This window comes from Notamacropus eugenii, chromosome 6, assembly GCF_028372415.1.
Source record: "Notamacropus eugenii isolate mMacEug1 chromosome 6, mMacEug1.pri_v2, whole genome shotgun sequence".
Classification (NCBI taxonomy): domain Eukaryota; kingdom Metazoa; phylum Chordata; class Mammalia; order Diprotodontia; family Macropodidae; genus Notamacropus; species Notamacropus eugenii.
Window position 1 is genome coordinate 44,416,024 of NC_092877.1, and position 16,053 is coordinate 44,432,076.

A 16,053-nucleotide genomic window follows, 5' to 3' on the forward strand; every position below is an offset into this window, starting at 1 on the left:
GACTAGAGTTTTCCTGGGTTTCTGGTCATACGCCTGGAGAAACTTGTAAGAAGTCCCTGCTATTTGAATCACACTGATAATTAATGAGGCAGCTAGTTGGTGAAGTGGACAGAGCAAAGCATCTTCCCAAATTCAAATCTGTCCTCAGATACTTACTAGGCATGTGACTCTAGGCAAGTCAGTCCCACTTGTCTCAGTGTCCTCATCTGTTAAATGAGCTGGAGAAATAAATGGGGAACCCCTCCAGTATCTTTGCCAAGAAAACCCCAAATGGGGTCGTGAAGAGGCAGACGTGACTGAACAACAATAATTAATGATCCTTGAATGAAGGCAAAGCCTAGTAAGTATTCTTTGCCCCCTCAGGTCTCCTGGAACAGAGTCTGGGGGATAGACAGTATAATAAATATTGTTCACAACTTGCTTTGCTTTGCCCCAGTAAACACATGGGCTGTTGAATGCATTAACCTCCAGAGGGAGCCAGAAACCCTTTATCCTGGCTTTCCCAACCACTAACCGATTTGAAGGTAAGCACTGACTAGTTCAGGTGGAAGCTGTTAAGGCTGTTGGGGTCTCATTAGGAATCCCTTTACCGTGTAAAGTGTATAAAATCACCTTACTACAAAACCGTTTCAAATCAACCCAGTTTTTAGGAAAGGTCCATGTTAAGTACTTCTACCACCTGCTAAGTGAGTCACAAGGCTAATCAGCATTTCCCTTTAGTTAGAGGTTTTTCAGTCACTTTTGACATCTGAAAATGTGCTTAGAAAATTACTGAAGATTTGCATTTCATTAATTTGTAGGAAAGAAAAAGTCTGGAGGCAGTTAACTAGCCTGGCAGCTGAGTGCCAGAGCTGCCACTTACCTAGGTGACCTTGGCGACTCCAAACCTCCCTGAGCGTCAGATCTGCTGTAAAATGGCGGGGGGGAGGTTAGGGGACTCTAAAAGCCCCCCCACCCCGGTTCGAAATCTCTAGATTCAGCTTTAGCAGCAAAGGGTCCAGCCTACCCAGAAAGAATGGGGGCGCGCACCACTACAGATAGGAATGGAGAAGTGGTTTTGCTTTTCCTGGGAGACTGTCAGACCCCGGGGGGGGGGGGCAGCTTCGTCCCCCGCCCGTGGTCCGCTGGCTGAGGCTCAGCACCAGGACAGCTACCCCCCTCCAGATCCCCGGACAGCGGTCGAGGCCGGCCCGCTGCCAGCTGCTCCGGGTTGGGAAAGTTGGAGACGTCGTAGCCGTCGCCGAGGGCTCGGCAGTGGAGGACAAGTTGGGGAGGGCCTGACCTATCGGGGGGAGCGCGAGGGAGGGGGCGCTCCGGGCCAGGTCAGGGCTGGCAAGTCGGGGAGCCCGGGGACGCGTGGGCAGCCCGAGCTCCCCGCCCCCCGCCCCCTCCCCAGCTGGTCCCCGCCTCCGTCACGTGGGAGGAGCCGCGGCCGCTGTCCCAGAGCCCGGGGCGCTCCTGTCCGGCCGCTCCGAGGAGCTCGGGGCACGCACTCGATCCGCTCGCGGGAGCCAGGTCAGTCTCTGTCCCGCCTCCCGCCCGGGCTGGGGGGAGCCGAGGACTAGCGCTGGGGGCTCTGGGGACGCGGAGTCCGGAGCCTCCAGCAGCGCCCGAGCGCACCCCAGGGCGCGGGGCGGGGGGCAGTCGGCAAGGGCAAGCGCAAGGACAAAGGCTGGGGCGAGCCCGTCCGGGAGCCGCGGAGCCCGTGACCCCGGGGGGATCTGCCAAGCCCGCCCAGTCCTTGGCACCGTTTGGGGGGAATGGCTCACAGCTAATCGAGCCCCCAGCCCCGGGGGCGGCCAGAGGTGCGGAGCAAGCTCCGGCCGGGCCAGCGAGGCGGCTGTCCACCCAGGTGAGAGGCGGTGCTTTGCTCTAGGCTGACCTGTCAGCTCCCTTGGGCGCCGGAATTCAGTCAGGTGGGTCGGCTGGTAATCCCAGTCCTGTTCCTGCTCAGGTGGAGGAAGTAACGTTCCCAGCGAGCCCGAGAGCCCTGAGAAGTAACAAGTCCGGACCCAGAGGCTGCGGTCCAGCTTGGTTGGATGCATGGAGTTATCCCTGAAAACTAGAACGGTGCGCGCCGGTGGGAAGGGGTGGGGGATGTAACGCCTGTGTGCCGGGCACACTGCTAAGCAATTTTGTGTCTTACAAATATTCGTTAATCCTCACAACAACCCTGTCAGATAGGGCAGTCTCCTGGCTCTATCTATACACTGCCAGCTGAAACCTAGAGTTCAAATCCAGTCTCAGACCCCTACTAACTGTGTGACCCTGGGCAAGTTGCTTAACCTCTGCCTGCCTTAGTTTCTTCATCTGTAAAAGGAGGTTAATAATAGCATCTTCTTCCCAAGGTTGTGAGGATAAAATGATATATGTGACCCTTTAATAAATGCGCTTTAAATACCAAAATGAGGGGTTTATACTTGGACCTAGAGGTAATAGGGAGACCCTAGAGTTGATTGATGGTTTAAGGCATGTGACTTGTGGTTTAGAGAGTGGCTTGTGGTTTAGGGATGTCATTTTGGACCAGATTTCATCCCTATGGAGAACTCCTGGGTATAGCAACTCCAGTTCATGAAGATCAGCAACTTCTCAGTACTTTTACTCAGTGCCTAGCCGCAGAAGGAGCTCTGTAAATACTTGACTAATCATCTGTCATTGAGTCTTGACAGCCGCCTGAGCCTGGGAGAGTTTAAGTAATTTAGGAGTCTGAGGCTGGATTCAGTAAATCAACTCTAGGAAGCTTCCAGAAGCTAACACGCTGAGGTCAAGTGACTTATGTAGGGTGGTACAGCTTGTTAGAAACAAAAATTTGAGGTCATATCTTGCTTCCTGCAAGCCTAGCACTCTATTTTTCATCTCTGTGCACTATCCTTTAATTCTTGGCTATTTTCTAGAACTGAAACAAGTTTTTAATTATTTCTTACATTTATTCAATAGTTTTGTATTCCTTTGTCTTGATTTTAAAACAGAGAGTGGAATGTTTTTGTATGTATTTCATTGGAGGAAAAAAGTTGAACTACTTTTTATTCATAGGATTCTCATTTGATATCCCCTCCTCTACATGTTAATAACCTTCATAGAAAAATGCTCCCTCATTCCTCTAAAAGAAATTTACATCAGCTTGAGACCTTTGAGTCAGTGGGAAGCAGTGTATGAATTAGGTAAAAATAAAAATAATAATTTTTAAAATTGCATTTGGCTTTCAACTATAGCAGTGGAAAGGGTTTGTAGAAATAGTAGTCTACATTTGCTGCCTGCCCTGCTCGTCACTCCCTAATCCCTTATAATATGGCTTCTCTCTCCATGACTAACTGAAACAGGTCTGTCCAAGGGCATTCACAATCTCCATGTTGCCACATCCAATGGTCTTTTTTTCTTTCATCCTGAAGAATTCCTTACTTTCTTCAGTCATTTTGGTCTACCAACCCTCTTGATGCCTCTTTTCCTAAGACTTCTGTGACTGAATTCTGGAGGTCCTCTCCCTAGATCTGTGACCACTCTTGTTTCTTATAGGGCCATGGAATTCAGAGTTGAAAGGGGGTTTTAAGAGATCACCTAGTATGATACATTTGCCCTTTTCCAGTGGTTGCCCTCCCCGGGCATCTGTTCCTGCCTCCCTTCTCTCTACACTGTGATCTCGTCCATCCTTGTGACTTCAGTTATCACTTCTATGTGGATGACTCCCAAATCTAGCTTTCTGTCCAACCTCTCTTGGCAGCTCAGTCCTGTACTTCTAAGTGCCTGATGAAAAAGAGAGTAGTGTGGAAAAAGACAACCAGATGGAGGAGAAAGAACATTGTGGGATCAGAAGGCTTGGGTTTAAGTTCTAGCCATATTACTATGTAACCTGGGATAAGTCACTTAGCCCTCCTGGACCTGTTTCCTTATCTCCAAAATGAGAAGTTTCCTCATAAATTATATTGTTATGTCATATTATGTTATAATCACCATGTACCATTATATCATATGTCATTATATGTCATTATATATCATTATATTATATTACATACTCAATGACCTATAAGGTCCCTTTTAGCTCTATGACTATTTCCTCAGCCTCTAATCGGTCTCTTCTTTACCAGTCCCACTCCAACCAATGTAGCTCCAGAATCTATGTTTTCTCATTGACTAGTAATAACCTTTCAACTCTGATCCCTTTCATCCCTTTCTGCAATCCCTTCTTCTCAGTATTGCCTGATTAATCTTCCCAAGTACTGTTCTGATCACAGTATAATATTAGCTAGTATATGTTAAAATTTTTATTTCCTTTTATTAATTTCTAAATTTCCCCTATAATAATGTTATTTCAATTGATGGTCACAACAGCCTGGCGAGGGAGGTGCTGTTCTTATTATCCCCGTTGTACAGATGAAGAAAGTGAGATTGAGAAGAGTCAGATGACTTGCCGAAGATCACAATCTTGCAGGCTCTTGATTAATGTCTATTTAGCCACTTCTAAAAGGAAGAAAGAAGAGAATATTATTGGTCATCTATTTCAAGCTTACTTTTGTCCATCATTAGTGAATCTCATGAAGTTTTGATTCTGAAATCAATTCAAGAACCATTTTGACCCATCTATTATGTGCAGTGGATGATGCTATGGCATGGGCAATAATAACTAACATTTCGATGGTGTGTCCCACAAGTCTTAGTGCAGTTTGAAACTTGGATATCTTAAAACTTCACTAAGACTTTTGGGACACCCTTTCTGGCACATAAAGGCTCGCAAAGTACTTTACATGTGTTGTCTTGTTTGTTCCTCATAGTAACCCTGTGAGGTGGGTATAGCTATTATTTCCATTTTGCAGACAAGGAAACTGGGTCTGAGAGAGATTGAGTTACTTCCCCAGATTCCCACAGTCAGTAGGTTTCTGAGGAGGAACATAAACTGGACTTGAAGGGATTTAAATAGAAGGGATTGGAGGGAGAGGAAGAGTCCTTTTTAGCATGAGGAGAGAAACTGTGACCAAAGGCAGTGAGTAGACCCACATCAATAAGAAAGACTGGTGGGGAAAAGAGGGATTTTCCCTAAAGCTAGGCACTTGGCTTCATGGAAAATGCCATTCAGTTTCTCAAATATAATCCATCCCTGTCTTCTTATAGTCAGCTCTGGCTTATTGCCCATCTGTAATATAAAATGTGTGTGTGTGGTGTGTTTGTATGTATGTATATGTATGCATATAGAGATGGACATATCTTTACTCATGCTTGTGTCCATATACATATTGTAAATGGTGTGTATATCTATACATACATATAAAAGCCTACACGTATAGATATATAACATAAAGGCAATATACACACACATAGGTATATGTACATAGACATACACATATTTGTATCTATATACATAGACATATATCTATATAGAGAGAAGTATATTGTATAAATATGTGTGTTGCATGTATGTACAGATATAAGTATATCTTCATGGATAGATGCACACACATATAGACATATTTAAACATGTAAGTAGATAGACACATCTCTATATATACAGATATAACAATATTCTATGCATATGGATATCCATACACACATAGGTATACATACACATGTAGATCTACATTAATGTATGGTGCAGATATAGATGTATGTGTATATACAGATACAGGTATGCATATGTAGACAGATGAGCACATATATAATGCATACATATATAGGTATAAATACATATCTAGATACATGTCTATATTAAATATTTAGATGTGTTTATTTGCCAGTACATTAGCTGTGTATGTTGCACGTATAGACATACATATGTTTGTGCTTCACATGTAGATATGTGTATGTTCGATATATAGATATATATGTGCATGTTGCAGTACAGATGTGTGTATATTGCGTAAGTATGGATATGTGTTCATTGCATATATAGATGCGTATATAGCATATGTAGATAGATAGATATATGGGGAATCCTTAAAATCTTAGAGTAGTTTTAAACTAGCAAGGCTTTTGGAGCACCCTGCATAAAAAATGCGCACAGTGATGTACTATCTCAGTCGGCTGCCTGGCTAACTTCCCATCATTGTCTTGGTGATCTGTATTTTTCATTCACTTTGTTTTTTCAGTGTGAATCACACAGTGATGTCATTCGAATGACCATGGTTCCCATTGAGGAAGTCCTGCAGGGTTCTAAGATGCTGTGCAATCAGCATAATGTCATCCATGTTCAGAAGCATCTACATTAACATCCCCATACACAGGGAATTTCTGTTCTGTTGTACTTTTCACAGGACACGCTTCACCCTGGTGAGCGCTTTAGGTGACCGCATCTCCTTTTTTTGTCTCCCTGGATATTTATATTCAGTGGGTTGGTCTTGTCTGTAGAATCTGGGGTTCTTAACCTGGGGTCCCTGAACTTTTGGGGGAATTTAAAACAAAATACTTCGATAACTTTGTTTCAAAATAATTGGTTACTTTTGTGGTTTTTATTTTATTTTATGAATTTAAAAACATGATAAACTTCCCCAGACTGCCCAAGGGACTCAATATGGAAGAAAGGCAGAAGACCCATCATAGACTGACATTATATTACCATATGTATGGATGCCACTTTGTTTAAAAAAGCCTTTGAAGCTGTATTTTGTACTACCAAATCAAATGTTCTTTTAAAATTAAAAAATAAAAACAATAGACACAGCCCCACTTTGTATTCTTAGTACTCAGCCAGCTGTGTGACTCTAATCTCCAATTTCTTCCTGCCTACTGGCTCCTTTCCTGATGCCAACAAGCATACCTCTGTCTCCTCTATCCTTAACTACTCCTACTAGCTGTAATCCTCTTATCATTTCTCCTTTTTGTGGCTTGACTCCTTGAAAAAGTATCATGATGGATGCCTCCCCTTCTTCAGCATTCATTCATTGGATTCTAAACTCTCAAAAATCTGGCTTTTGACTTTAGCATTCAATGAAAACTGCTCTCCAAAGTCACCGATGATCTCAATGGCTAAAGCTAATAGCTTTTTCTCAGTCATCATCCCTCTTGACCTCTTTGCAGCCTTTGATACTGTCAACCACACTCTTCTCCAGGATATTCTCACCTATTTTTTTTTTTTGTGGCACTACTTTATCTCAGTCTCCTTTTCTGGAGTTATATCTAAATCATGACTACTCGGTCTATCCAGCATTGGTTCCCATTTTCTTCTGGGTTGCCTTACCTAGGTAAAAGTATTCTACTTGATCTTTTCCATTAGTTTGCCTTTTCTAGGTAAAAGCACTCTATCTGATCTTTTCCATCATTTCAGAATCTTTTCTTCCTTAAGATACCTAGAAAACACATTCCTGAAGAGTCTTATACTTAGGTTGCCTCTAGCACAGAAATACATTAGAGCAAGTTGTGTTTTTCTATGACCAGACAACCTTTTGAATGTTTGAAGGCAGAGATCATATCCTTCCTCAGTCTTATCTTTTCCAAGCTAAGAATCTCCAGGTCGTCTAGTTAATGTAACATGGCATCTAGACCCCCTCACCTCCCTAGCTTTCCAGCCTTGGCTGTACTTCAGCTTAGCAATGTCCCTCCTCAATGTGATTGAGAGTAATCTAATCCAAAACCCTTATTTTACAGATGAGAAAACTGAAGCCCAGAGAGCCCTAGAAACTGATTACTAGAAACTTGGAGCAGCTAGGAGGTGTCCTGGATAGAATGCTGGCCCTGGAGGCAGGAAGACTTGAGTTCTTTGTGACCCTGGACGAGTCATTTAACCCCAGTTGGCTCCCCTCCTTTCAAAAAAAGAAGGAACATGATCCCTAGAACCCAGACTTTTGACTCTCAGCTGAATACTCTTTCTATTACACTCCAGTCAGTCATTCAAATACTTACTGTGTGCCAAGCACTGTTCTAAGTCCTGGAGATACAAAGAAAGGCAATATGATGGTCCCTGCCTCCCTTCAAGGAGCTCATATTCTAATAGGGGAGACAATATGCAAAGGACCCTACGTAAATAAGATACATACAGAGTAAATGGAAGGTTATTTCAGAGGAAAGGTACTACACTGGATCTGAATCTGAGAGAGAGACCACAGCTAGAATGAGAGATTTGTGTCTAGAGCCTAAATCAGTTAAAGCTTAGTCCTAGGGAGCTTCAAACGTCTGAACCCACATCTGTTTATATTGATTGCCTTTATCTAGTGCAGGGATTCTTAATTTGGGGTAATATTTTGAAAACTGTGTTTCCAAATACTCAGTTTCCTTTGTAATCCTGTATTTTTTCTTATGCATTTAAAAACATGGTATGGAGAAAGGCTCGCCAGACTGCCAAAGGGGCCCATGACACAAATATGATTAACAGCTCCTGATATAGGAGTGATGAGGAGGCAGAATGGTGTGGTAGGAGGGTCCTGGCCCTGGAGTCAGAGGTTTTTGTTATTCGGTCATGTCTGACTCTTCATGACACCAATGCCATCCATGAGCTTTTCTTGGCAAAGATGCTGGTGTAGTGATCTCACCATTTCCTTCTCTACTCCATCATTCCTTCAAAGATCAGTGACATCTCGAGGATGATATCTTGACTTGCAACTGAATTGGATTTAAATGAGGTAAAACTGTGCAAAGTCCTCTAGACCCCTCTAGAATCATTGGAGTCCAGTGGCAAGAAAGGTCAGGACAGCTGGAGATGGCTCCAGATGCAGTGGAAGCCTTTTTTAAACGAAGCCCTTTCCTAGTTTTAAATTTGAACCAACACCCATTCAATAACTAAAGGTTAGGAAAGAATGGAGGCCAAAGATGGCCTAGTTTGCCTTCATCAAAGAATCAGTCTGGGAGGGAAAGACCCTCAAGAGTTTCTGACCTGAACAGAAACAACTGCCGTTTACACTCACTGTGAGTCATCAAAACCCAAATAATGAAAAAGTAAATCTTGGGCTGGGACCTATTATTGGCCAATCAGCAAAAGCTAGAGTGATTTGGGTTTAAAGGCCTAGTCTGGTAGCTCCATTTGAATCCCAATGGACTTTGATAAATCAAATCCTGGTTTTCCAGAGTGGATTAAGGCAAACTGAGGTTAAGTGACTTATGTAGGGTCTTATAGCTAGTAACTATCTGAGAGAGTCAGAGGACTTAAGTCCAGATCCCATCTATTACTACCCAAGACTTTAGGAAGGAGAAATGAGAGGAGAATGAGACTTAGTGGCCCCAGAAGGCTCTGCTATTTCTATGTCTTTGATACTAAGAGGGAGCAGGGAAAGTTTAAGATTGTTCCCACCCCAGTTTAGCCAGTATTTGGAGTCTGACTTCTTTATCAGCCTGTCCTTTATTATTCTGACAATCCTGTCACTTTTTGGAGAGGTCTTGTTTATAGGAGTGTGATAATGGTAGGTATTCTACAGAGGACAAGAAGCTTCCTTTACCTCCCGCATAAGTGAAAAGAAAGTCAACTGGGAGTCCCTGTCCTAGACATATTCCTCCTTGTTTAATTTTTCCTGGATGTCAGCATTTCTTCCCAAATATCTCTCTGTCTTTAGGCTGGAAAGCCCAGATAACTTTTTTTGAAAGGAAATGACCTGAGTTGTAATCGTTAAATTAGGATTTGGGAGTAGAGGTGGAAGGGGATCAGTGATTTTCTAGTGTGGAATGGGATTGAGCAAAGGAGGACAGAGAGGGAGCATTGAAATGTGGGAGGGAAAGGGATGAGTTTTGGTTTTTGGTTTGTTTGGGGTTTTGTTTTTTTTTTTTGAGTAGCATCTTAAAAACAGATTAGTATCTTGGGATTTAGACTTTTCATCTTTGTCAAGAAAATAGGTACATCTTCCAACCAGGATTCTGAACATAGGACTAAGAAGCTCCGAGTGCCAGTTCTTGGTCTGATCTTGCCGAAGTCACCCCAATACACCTTCCCTTCTAGGGCAGAGAACTGTTTCCGAGGAAGTGCTGAGCTCCTTTCCAGGAATGCCTTTGTGGGAGACAGACAGTAGGCATTGTGGTTATCTCTTCATAACTCTTACTTTGGCAAGCAATTTATAGCTCTTTTTGGGAAGGATGAAAGAATGAGCTGGGCTAAGTGGTTTGCTCTCTGAAGTTAGCCCTTGGATAAGAGAAGATTTTTCAGGGTTGTGCCTTTGGCCTCAGCCCCTGACCTTGTCTGGGTGTTACTGAGGATTCATTTGAAGCTGTGCTTACTTTCTGCCTGGAAATCTCTTATTTAAGTAGAACTCGTATTCTTTGTCATCATCATGCCAAAGTCTTGTCTAGGAGCTTTTTGGAAAATTCCTCCTTGATCTTTACCTTACCTCCGACAGGGAAGTAAGGCAGGTATTAATAAACTCATTTACTGAGGAAGCAACTGAGACGACCCCCCCCCCCCCCCAAAAAAAGAGTTGCCTGACAAGTCAATGGCAATCAAGATTAATCAGTCCCCCTGGTCATACCCTCCCCATCCCAATGATTCTGAATGTCTGTAGGTCATAATTCAAAACCCATTCACCATTTCCCACTGCCTCTTTCCTCAATCCCATTCCCCTCAGTCCATCATCCCCCTTGCCAAAATATCCCACCCTAAAGCTAAATACCCCTTCCATTGTATTCTCTAGAATGCCTGCTCTATAGGAAAAAAAATTGCTTTCATCTTTTCTCTCTTCTTCCATGTGTGGGGACAGCTAGATGGTCCAGTGGATAGAGCACCAGTGTAGGAGTCTGGAGGACCTGAGTTCAAATCTCACCTCAGACACTTGACACTCACTAACTGTGTGACCTTGGGCAAGTCACTTAACCCCAATTGCCTCATCCTGGGTCGTCTCCAGTCATCCTGATGAATATCTGGTCACTGGATTCAGATGGCTCTGGAGGAGAAGTGAGGCTGGTGACCTGCACAGCCCTCCATCACCCAAAACAAAGTCAAGTGCAAGTCATGTCATCACTTCTCTGATGATATGGTCTTCTTTGGCAACAAAGGATGAACACACACTTCTTCCGCGTTCTGTCTTAGGTAAAGAGTAAGTAAGTATTTAATGAGATCTGACTCCACCCTGGTGACAGCCTCTCTAATGGCCTTTTCTAGCAGTGGCCAAGCTTTTAACTCATTCTTCTCCTTACCTCCCTGCCTCCACTCACTGGTCAAGAAGAGAGAATTGGAATATTCAGTGTTCCCTATCACTACTTCCAGGTTGTCCCTCTAACACCATCACTCAGTGACCTCTCCTCCTCTGAAGTTCATCCTTTTCATATCTACCACCCAACCAAAGTTCTGGTGGCTATTGTGTACAGCTCCAGGACCCTCCTTTCTTCAGTGACTTCATTACCTGGCTCACAGTCTTTCCTCTGCAACTACTGCTCTCATATGAGAGGATTTCAACATACGTATTTCTATTCCTTTGAACATCCTAACTTACTTAACTTACTTATTCCATATGACCTGCTCCCCCATCCCATAGCCATACTCTTGATCATGCCATTGCCTACCTATGTTTCACCTCCACATTTGAACTCTGAAATTACCTTATCTGATCACAACCTACTGTTCCCCACTTCTGTCATTATTCTACAAGCTCAAACCCTCTTAGAGTAAACTCTAATTCCTTTACCCCATGGTTTTCTCCCAGACCATCACCCCTACATTAACTCCACTTTTGCTCTCTTTTCCCATCTTAACCTTTTGGTGAAGCAATTCAACACTACACTGGCCCTTTGAGTTCCATGCCCTCTTATCATACTGCCAGTCTTGCCCTGCCAGTCCTCAGTCTTGGATCACTCTCATCATCTGCTGCCTTTGTCCCTACATATGTACTGCTAAATGAAGCCAGAGAAAAATCACAAAACCATGCTGACTGGGCCCACTGCAAATTTATTTTACATAACCTCAACTGTGTCCCAACTGCCTAGAGGAGATCCTTTTGAACCTCCCTAATTAACTCACTGTCTCTCTCACCACAGCGATTCTTCCAAACCTCTTCATCCCTCTTCAGATCTCCCGGGGCTACTCCTTCTCCATCCTCTCAACATAGAATCTTGCCTCATATTATTTTACTGAAAAAATTCAGGCCAGTTGCCAAAAGCTCCCATTCCTCCCTTCTTCCTCATCTCATATCACGCAGATGCCTTCACTAACATCTCTTCTATCTCCTCTATCTCACATGAAGAGATGGCCTTTCTCCTCGCCAAAGTAAGCCCCTCAACGTGCACAGCAATTCCATTCTCTAGCGAATTGCTCCCTCTCTCTTCCCCCTTTCACACTTATCTTCAATGAGGGTTCTATCGGCTGCTTCCAGGCTGCCTGCAGATAGGCTCATATCTCCTCCATCCTCAAGAAATTCTCACCTGACCCATTCAGCCTCGATATCTATTGTCTCATATTTCTCTTCCATTTAGTGGCTAAATTCCTGGATAAGGCCATCTATAATAGGCCCATCCACTTCCTTTCCTTGTTCTCTCATTTTAACTCCCTACTGCCTGGCTTCCATCCTCCCCATTCAATTAAAACTGCTCTCTCCATAGTTATTAATGATCTCATGATTGTCAAATCCAATGGCCTTTTCTCAATCCTCATGCTTCTTGACCTCTCTATAGCCTTTGTTTAATACTGGCTACTACTTCTTGTTTTTGATACCCTCTTTTCTCTGGATTTTTGTGGCACTACCATCTCCTTGGCACTGCCCATCTGACCACTGCTCAGTCTCCTTTGCTGGATCTTCATTCAAGTTATGAATGAGTAGTAACCAGATGGACCACCTGTGCTCTCTTCTTTTCTCCCTCTACTATACCAATTCACTTGGTGATCTCATCAGCTCCCATGAATCCAATTATCACCTTTATGCACATGATTCTTGGATCTATTTGTCTAGTCCTGCTGACCTCCAAACTCATATCTCCAGCTGCTAACTGAACATTTCAAAATGGAGGTCCTAAAGATGGTTTAGACTCAACATGTCCCAAACTGAACTCATCTTTCCTCTCAAGCCTTTCCTTCTTCCAGACTTCCCTACAGCTATTGAGGGCATCACGATCTTTACAATCACCCAGGCTCTCAATCTGGGTATGATCCTCAACTCTTCACTCTTCCCCTCCCCCCCCATATCCATTCTACTGCCAAGGTCTATCAATTTTACCTTCTTAACATCTCTCCCATGTGCCCCCTTCTTTCTTCTGACACTGCTGTCACCCTGTTATAGGTCCTTACCCCCTCACACTTGGACAATTGCAGTAGCATGCTGGTGGGGCTGTCTGCCTCACAATTCTCCCCATTCCACTTCATCCTTCACTTAGCTGTCAAATACATCTTTCTAAAACTCAGGTGTGACCAGGTCACCCCTCCCCCCTTCTCATTAAACTCCATTGGTTTCTATCACTTCCAGGATCAAATATAAAGTCCTGTTTGGCATTCAAAGCCCTTTATAACCTCCCCTCTCCCCCCCTTTCCAATTTTCTTACACTACCCATTCACCATTCTGCCTGGAACTCCAGGATCCAGCAACATTGATCTTCTTGTTTATCAAACAAGATGCTCCCATCACCCAATCCTGGTTGTTTCCTGTGCCTGGAATCTGCTCCCTCCTTCTCCCTCCTCGGATCTGTCTCCTGGCTTCCTTCAAGTCCCAGCTAAAATCCCACTTTATTTGGGAAGCCTTTCGTAATCTCCCCCCCCATTTCTAGTGTCGCCCTTTTGTTAATTATTTCCAACTTATCTTCTGTGTAGTTTCTTTGTACATAGTTGTCTCTCCCATTAGGGCCTTGAGCAGAGACAATCTTTTATCCTTCTTCACATCCCCATTGTTTAGCACATAATAAGTGCCAGACAGATTTATTACGAGCCTGATATGTGCTAGGTGCTGGCATAGAAAGACAAAAGTGACACAGCCCCCACCTGTCTCCAAAAGCTAATATTTGGGGGAGGGAGAAGGACCCAAAAGGGGAAAGGAGGAGTTGGGAGACAATATGAACAAATACAGGCCACCCAAAAAATGCAGTTTAAAATTTTAATAAGCTTCCACAAGACTGGAATTTGGAGAAGGTGATCCAAGACAGGCAATCGGCCAACCTCGAAGTCCTAATGTCCTTAATAGGACCTTTGCTGCCCTGCCGGTCTGAAGTCCCATACCAGCAACTGTAGTTCCCACTTTATCTCCCCTTGGGTCTTGGGACCCTACTGTATTGTACTGTACTGAATGACCTTTTACTTTTATTCTTCCCCTGCTCCCAGTTCTACCGGCTCCCACTGCCCACCCCCCATTGCCCTTTCCCTGAGCATGTATCTTATCACCAGCTTGTGTTCTCCTTGTGCTTTCCAGGTAAGATTTTGTGAACTGCCTGTTGCCTAGATGGGGCCCAGGGACCTATGTATATGGATGGATTTAATGTGTCCCTTTGAAGTCTTCTCTTGATGAGTTCACCATTTTGTTGGATCTCTCATCTCTTTCTCCATACAACCTCTTCTCTGCTTGTGTGGTTTTTGTCTTTCAGCTGATGACTTTTCTGTAAGGTTTGGGGGTCTTTTTTGTCTTTTGTGGTTGTCGATTTTTAATTTTACCTGGGCGCCAGCACAGTACCCAGGCTGCCTATTCCTTATCCTTTGTCCTTCCTTCCTCCTTTTCCAATTGTGTTTTCTCTTGTAGAAATGTAGACCAGTGTTTCAGTTGTTATCTCCAATATGGTTTTCCAGTGTACAATGTATCACAAGAAATGGAAGCCCTAAAACCATGTCTGAAACATTTTATTCCCATCTTTGAACTATTCTGTGAGGGCAGTGGAATGACTTTACCTTTGTTAGCTTCAGCAAGATTTATCTAAAGCCAAAAAAAAAAAAAAAAAAAAGGGATTCCCTATTGTAGATAGATGACTTGAATCAGAAAGACCTGAATTCAGATCCTGCCCCCAGGCACTTACTAGCTGTGTGACCCTGCTGGGCAAGTCAGTTAACCTCTGTCTGTCTCACTTGCCTCATCTGTAAAATGGGGATAATAAAAGCACCCACCTTGCAGGATTGTTGTGAGAATAAAAATAAGCTGATAATTATAAAGTACTGTATAAATGCTAGCTATTGAGGATGACGGTTACTATTATTATTATCTAGGATCCTGAACCTTTGGGTTCACAAGAATTTTCAGTTGATTTTGAAACTGCCTTGGTAACCATAGAAACAGCTCTCCTCCGCCCAGGGAAATGATCTGGTGCCCCCACCACCCCAAGTGACCCATGTGCTCCTCTTCACTTTAAAGAGCCAGCAGTTAGTCAAAGGCCAGCCAGATCTGGGACAGGAAGGAGTTAGCACTGGGCTAATCCAAATGGCTCTCTGTGACCTCATATCAGTGTCCCAAGGCACCAGTTAACTAGGATGTGGCATTTCCCTACTGGAGCCAGACTGAAGACCCAAGGGGCCCCTCCACATCTCACAGCCAACCTCCAGTGCAGTCTGCCAGATGAGCCAGAAATACCTATCAGGATACCTTTTTTTCTGCATATTGTGCTAATTGGATTAGGAGAGGGCTGGTACAGAGATCGGTAGAGTTTCTGTAATGCAGAATGACAGGAGAACAAAGTCCTTGGATGATATCTTTGCAAAGAGATTGTCTCTTTACCTCTTTCTGGCCGAAGGGAGAGAGTCCAGGGATCCCGCTATGGATAAAGACAGCGGCAGCCTTAGGCATGGCCCTGAGCCCTCCTTTGGGTACAGATTCAGTTGTATTTGTTGTACAGGCCAGTGTAGGGTGGGCAGGGATGCTGAGTCGGGCTCACACCAAGCTAGCTCCCGGTGTGGTAGTTGGGAACAGGCCTTTTGTCTGTGCTGAGCATTCACTGACCATTTCCTAAGGCCGTTTCTAGACTGGATCTATTGACAACATCATTTCTGGAGACAAAATTGCCCCCAGATCCTTTGCTCAGTCATTTCAGTTATGTCTGACTCTTCATGAACTCATTTGGGGTTTTCTTGGTAGCAATGTTGGAATGGTTTGCCATTTCCTTATCCAGCTCATTTTACAGATGAGGAAACTGAGGCAAATAGGGTTAGGTGACTTGCCCAGAGTCACACAGCTATTTGTCTGCGTCTGGATTTGAACTCAGGTCTTCCTGACTCCAGGCCCAGCACTCTAACCACTGTGCCACCTGACTGTATGTGCATATATG

At 43.9% G+C, this 16,053-nt stretch overlaps 1 protein-coding gene across 6 annotated transcripts in view; it reads left to right on the forward strand.

Moving 5' to 3' along the window:
* The first annotated feature begins 1,407 nt into the window (after positions 1-1,407).
* The window catches only part of PPFIBP2 (PPFIA binding protein 2), a 192,679-nt gene continuing 178,033 nt past the window's right edge, over positions 1,408-16,053 (forward strand). For 3 of the 6 annotated variants that reach the window (XM_072619692.1, XM_072619701.1, XM_072619702.1), the window contains exon 1: positions 1,408-1,515. The gene's annotated coding sequence lies outside the window, so the exon portion shown is untranslated. Of the gene's footprint in view, positions 1,516-1,560; positions 1,853-1,967; positions 2,071-16,053 lie in introns of those variants that run through there. The other 3 variants (XM_072619704.1, XM_072619696.1, XM_072619693.1) reach the window with 3 other exon arrangements.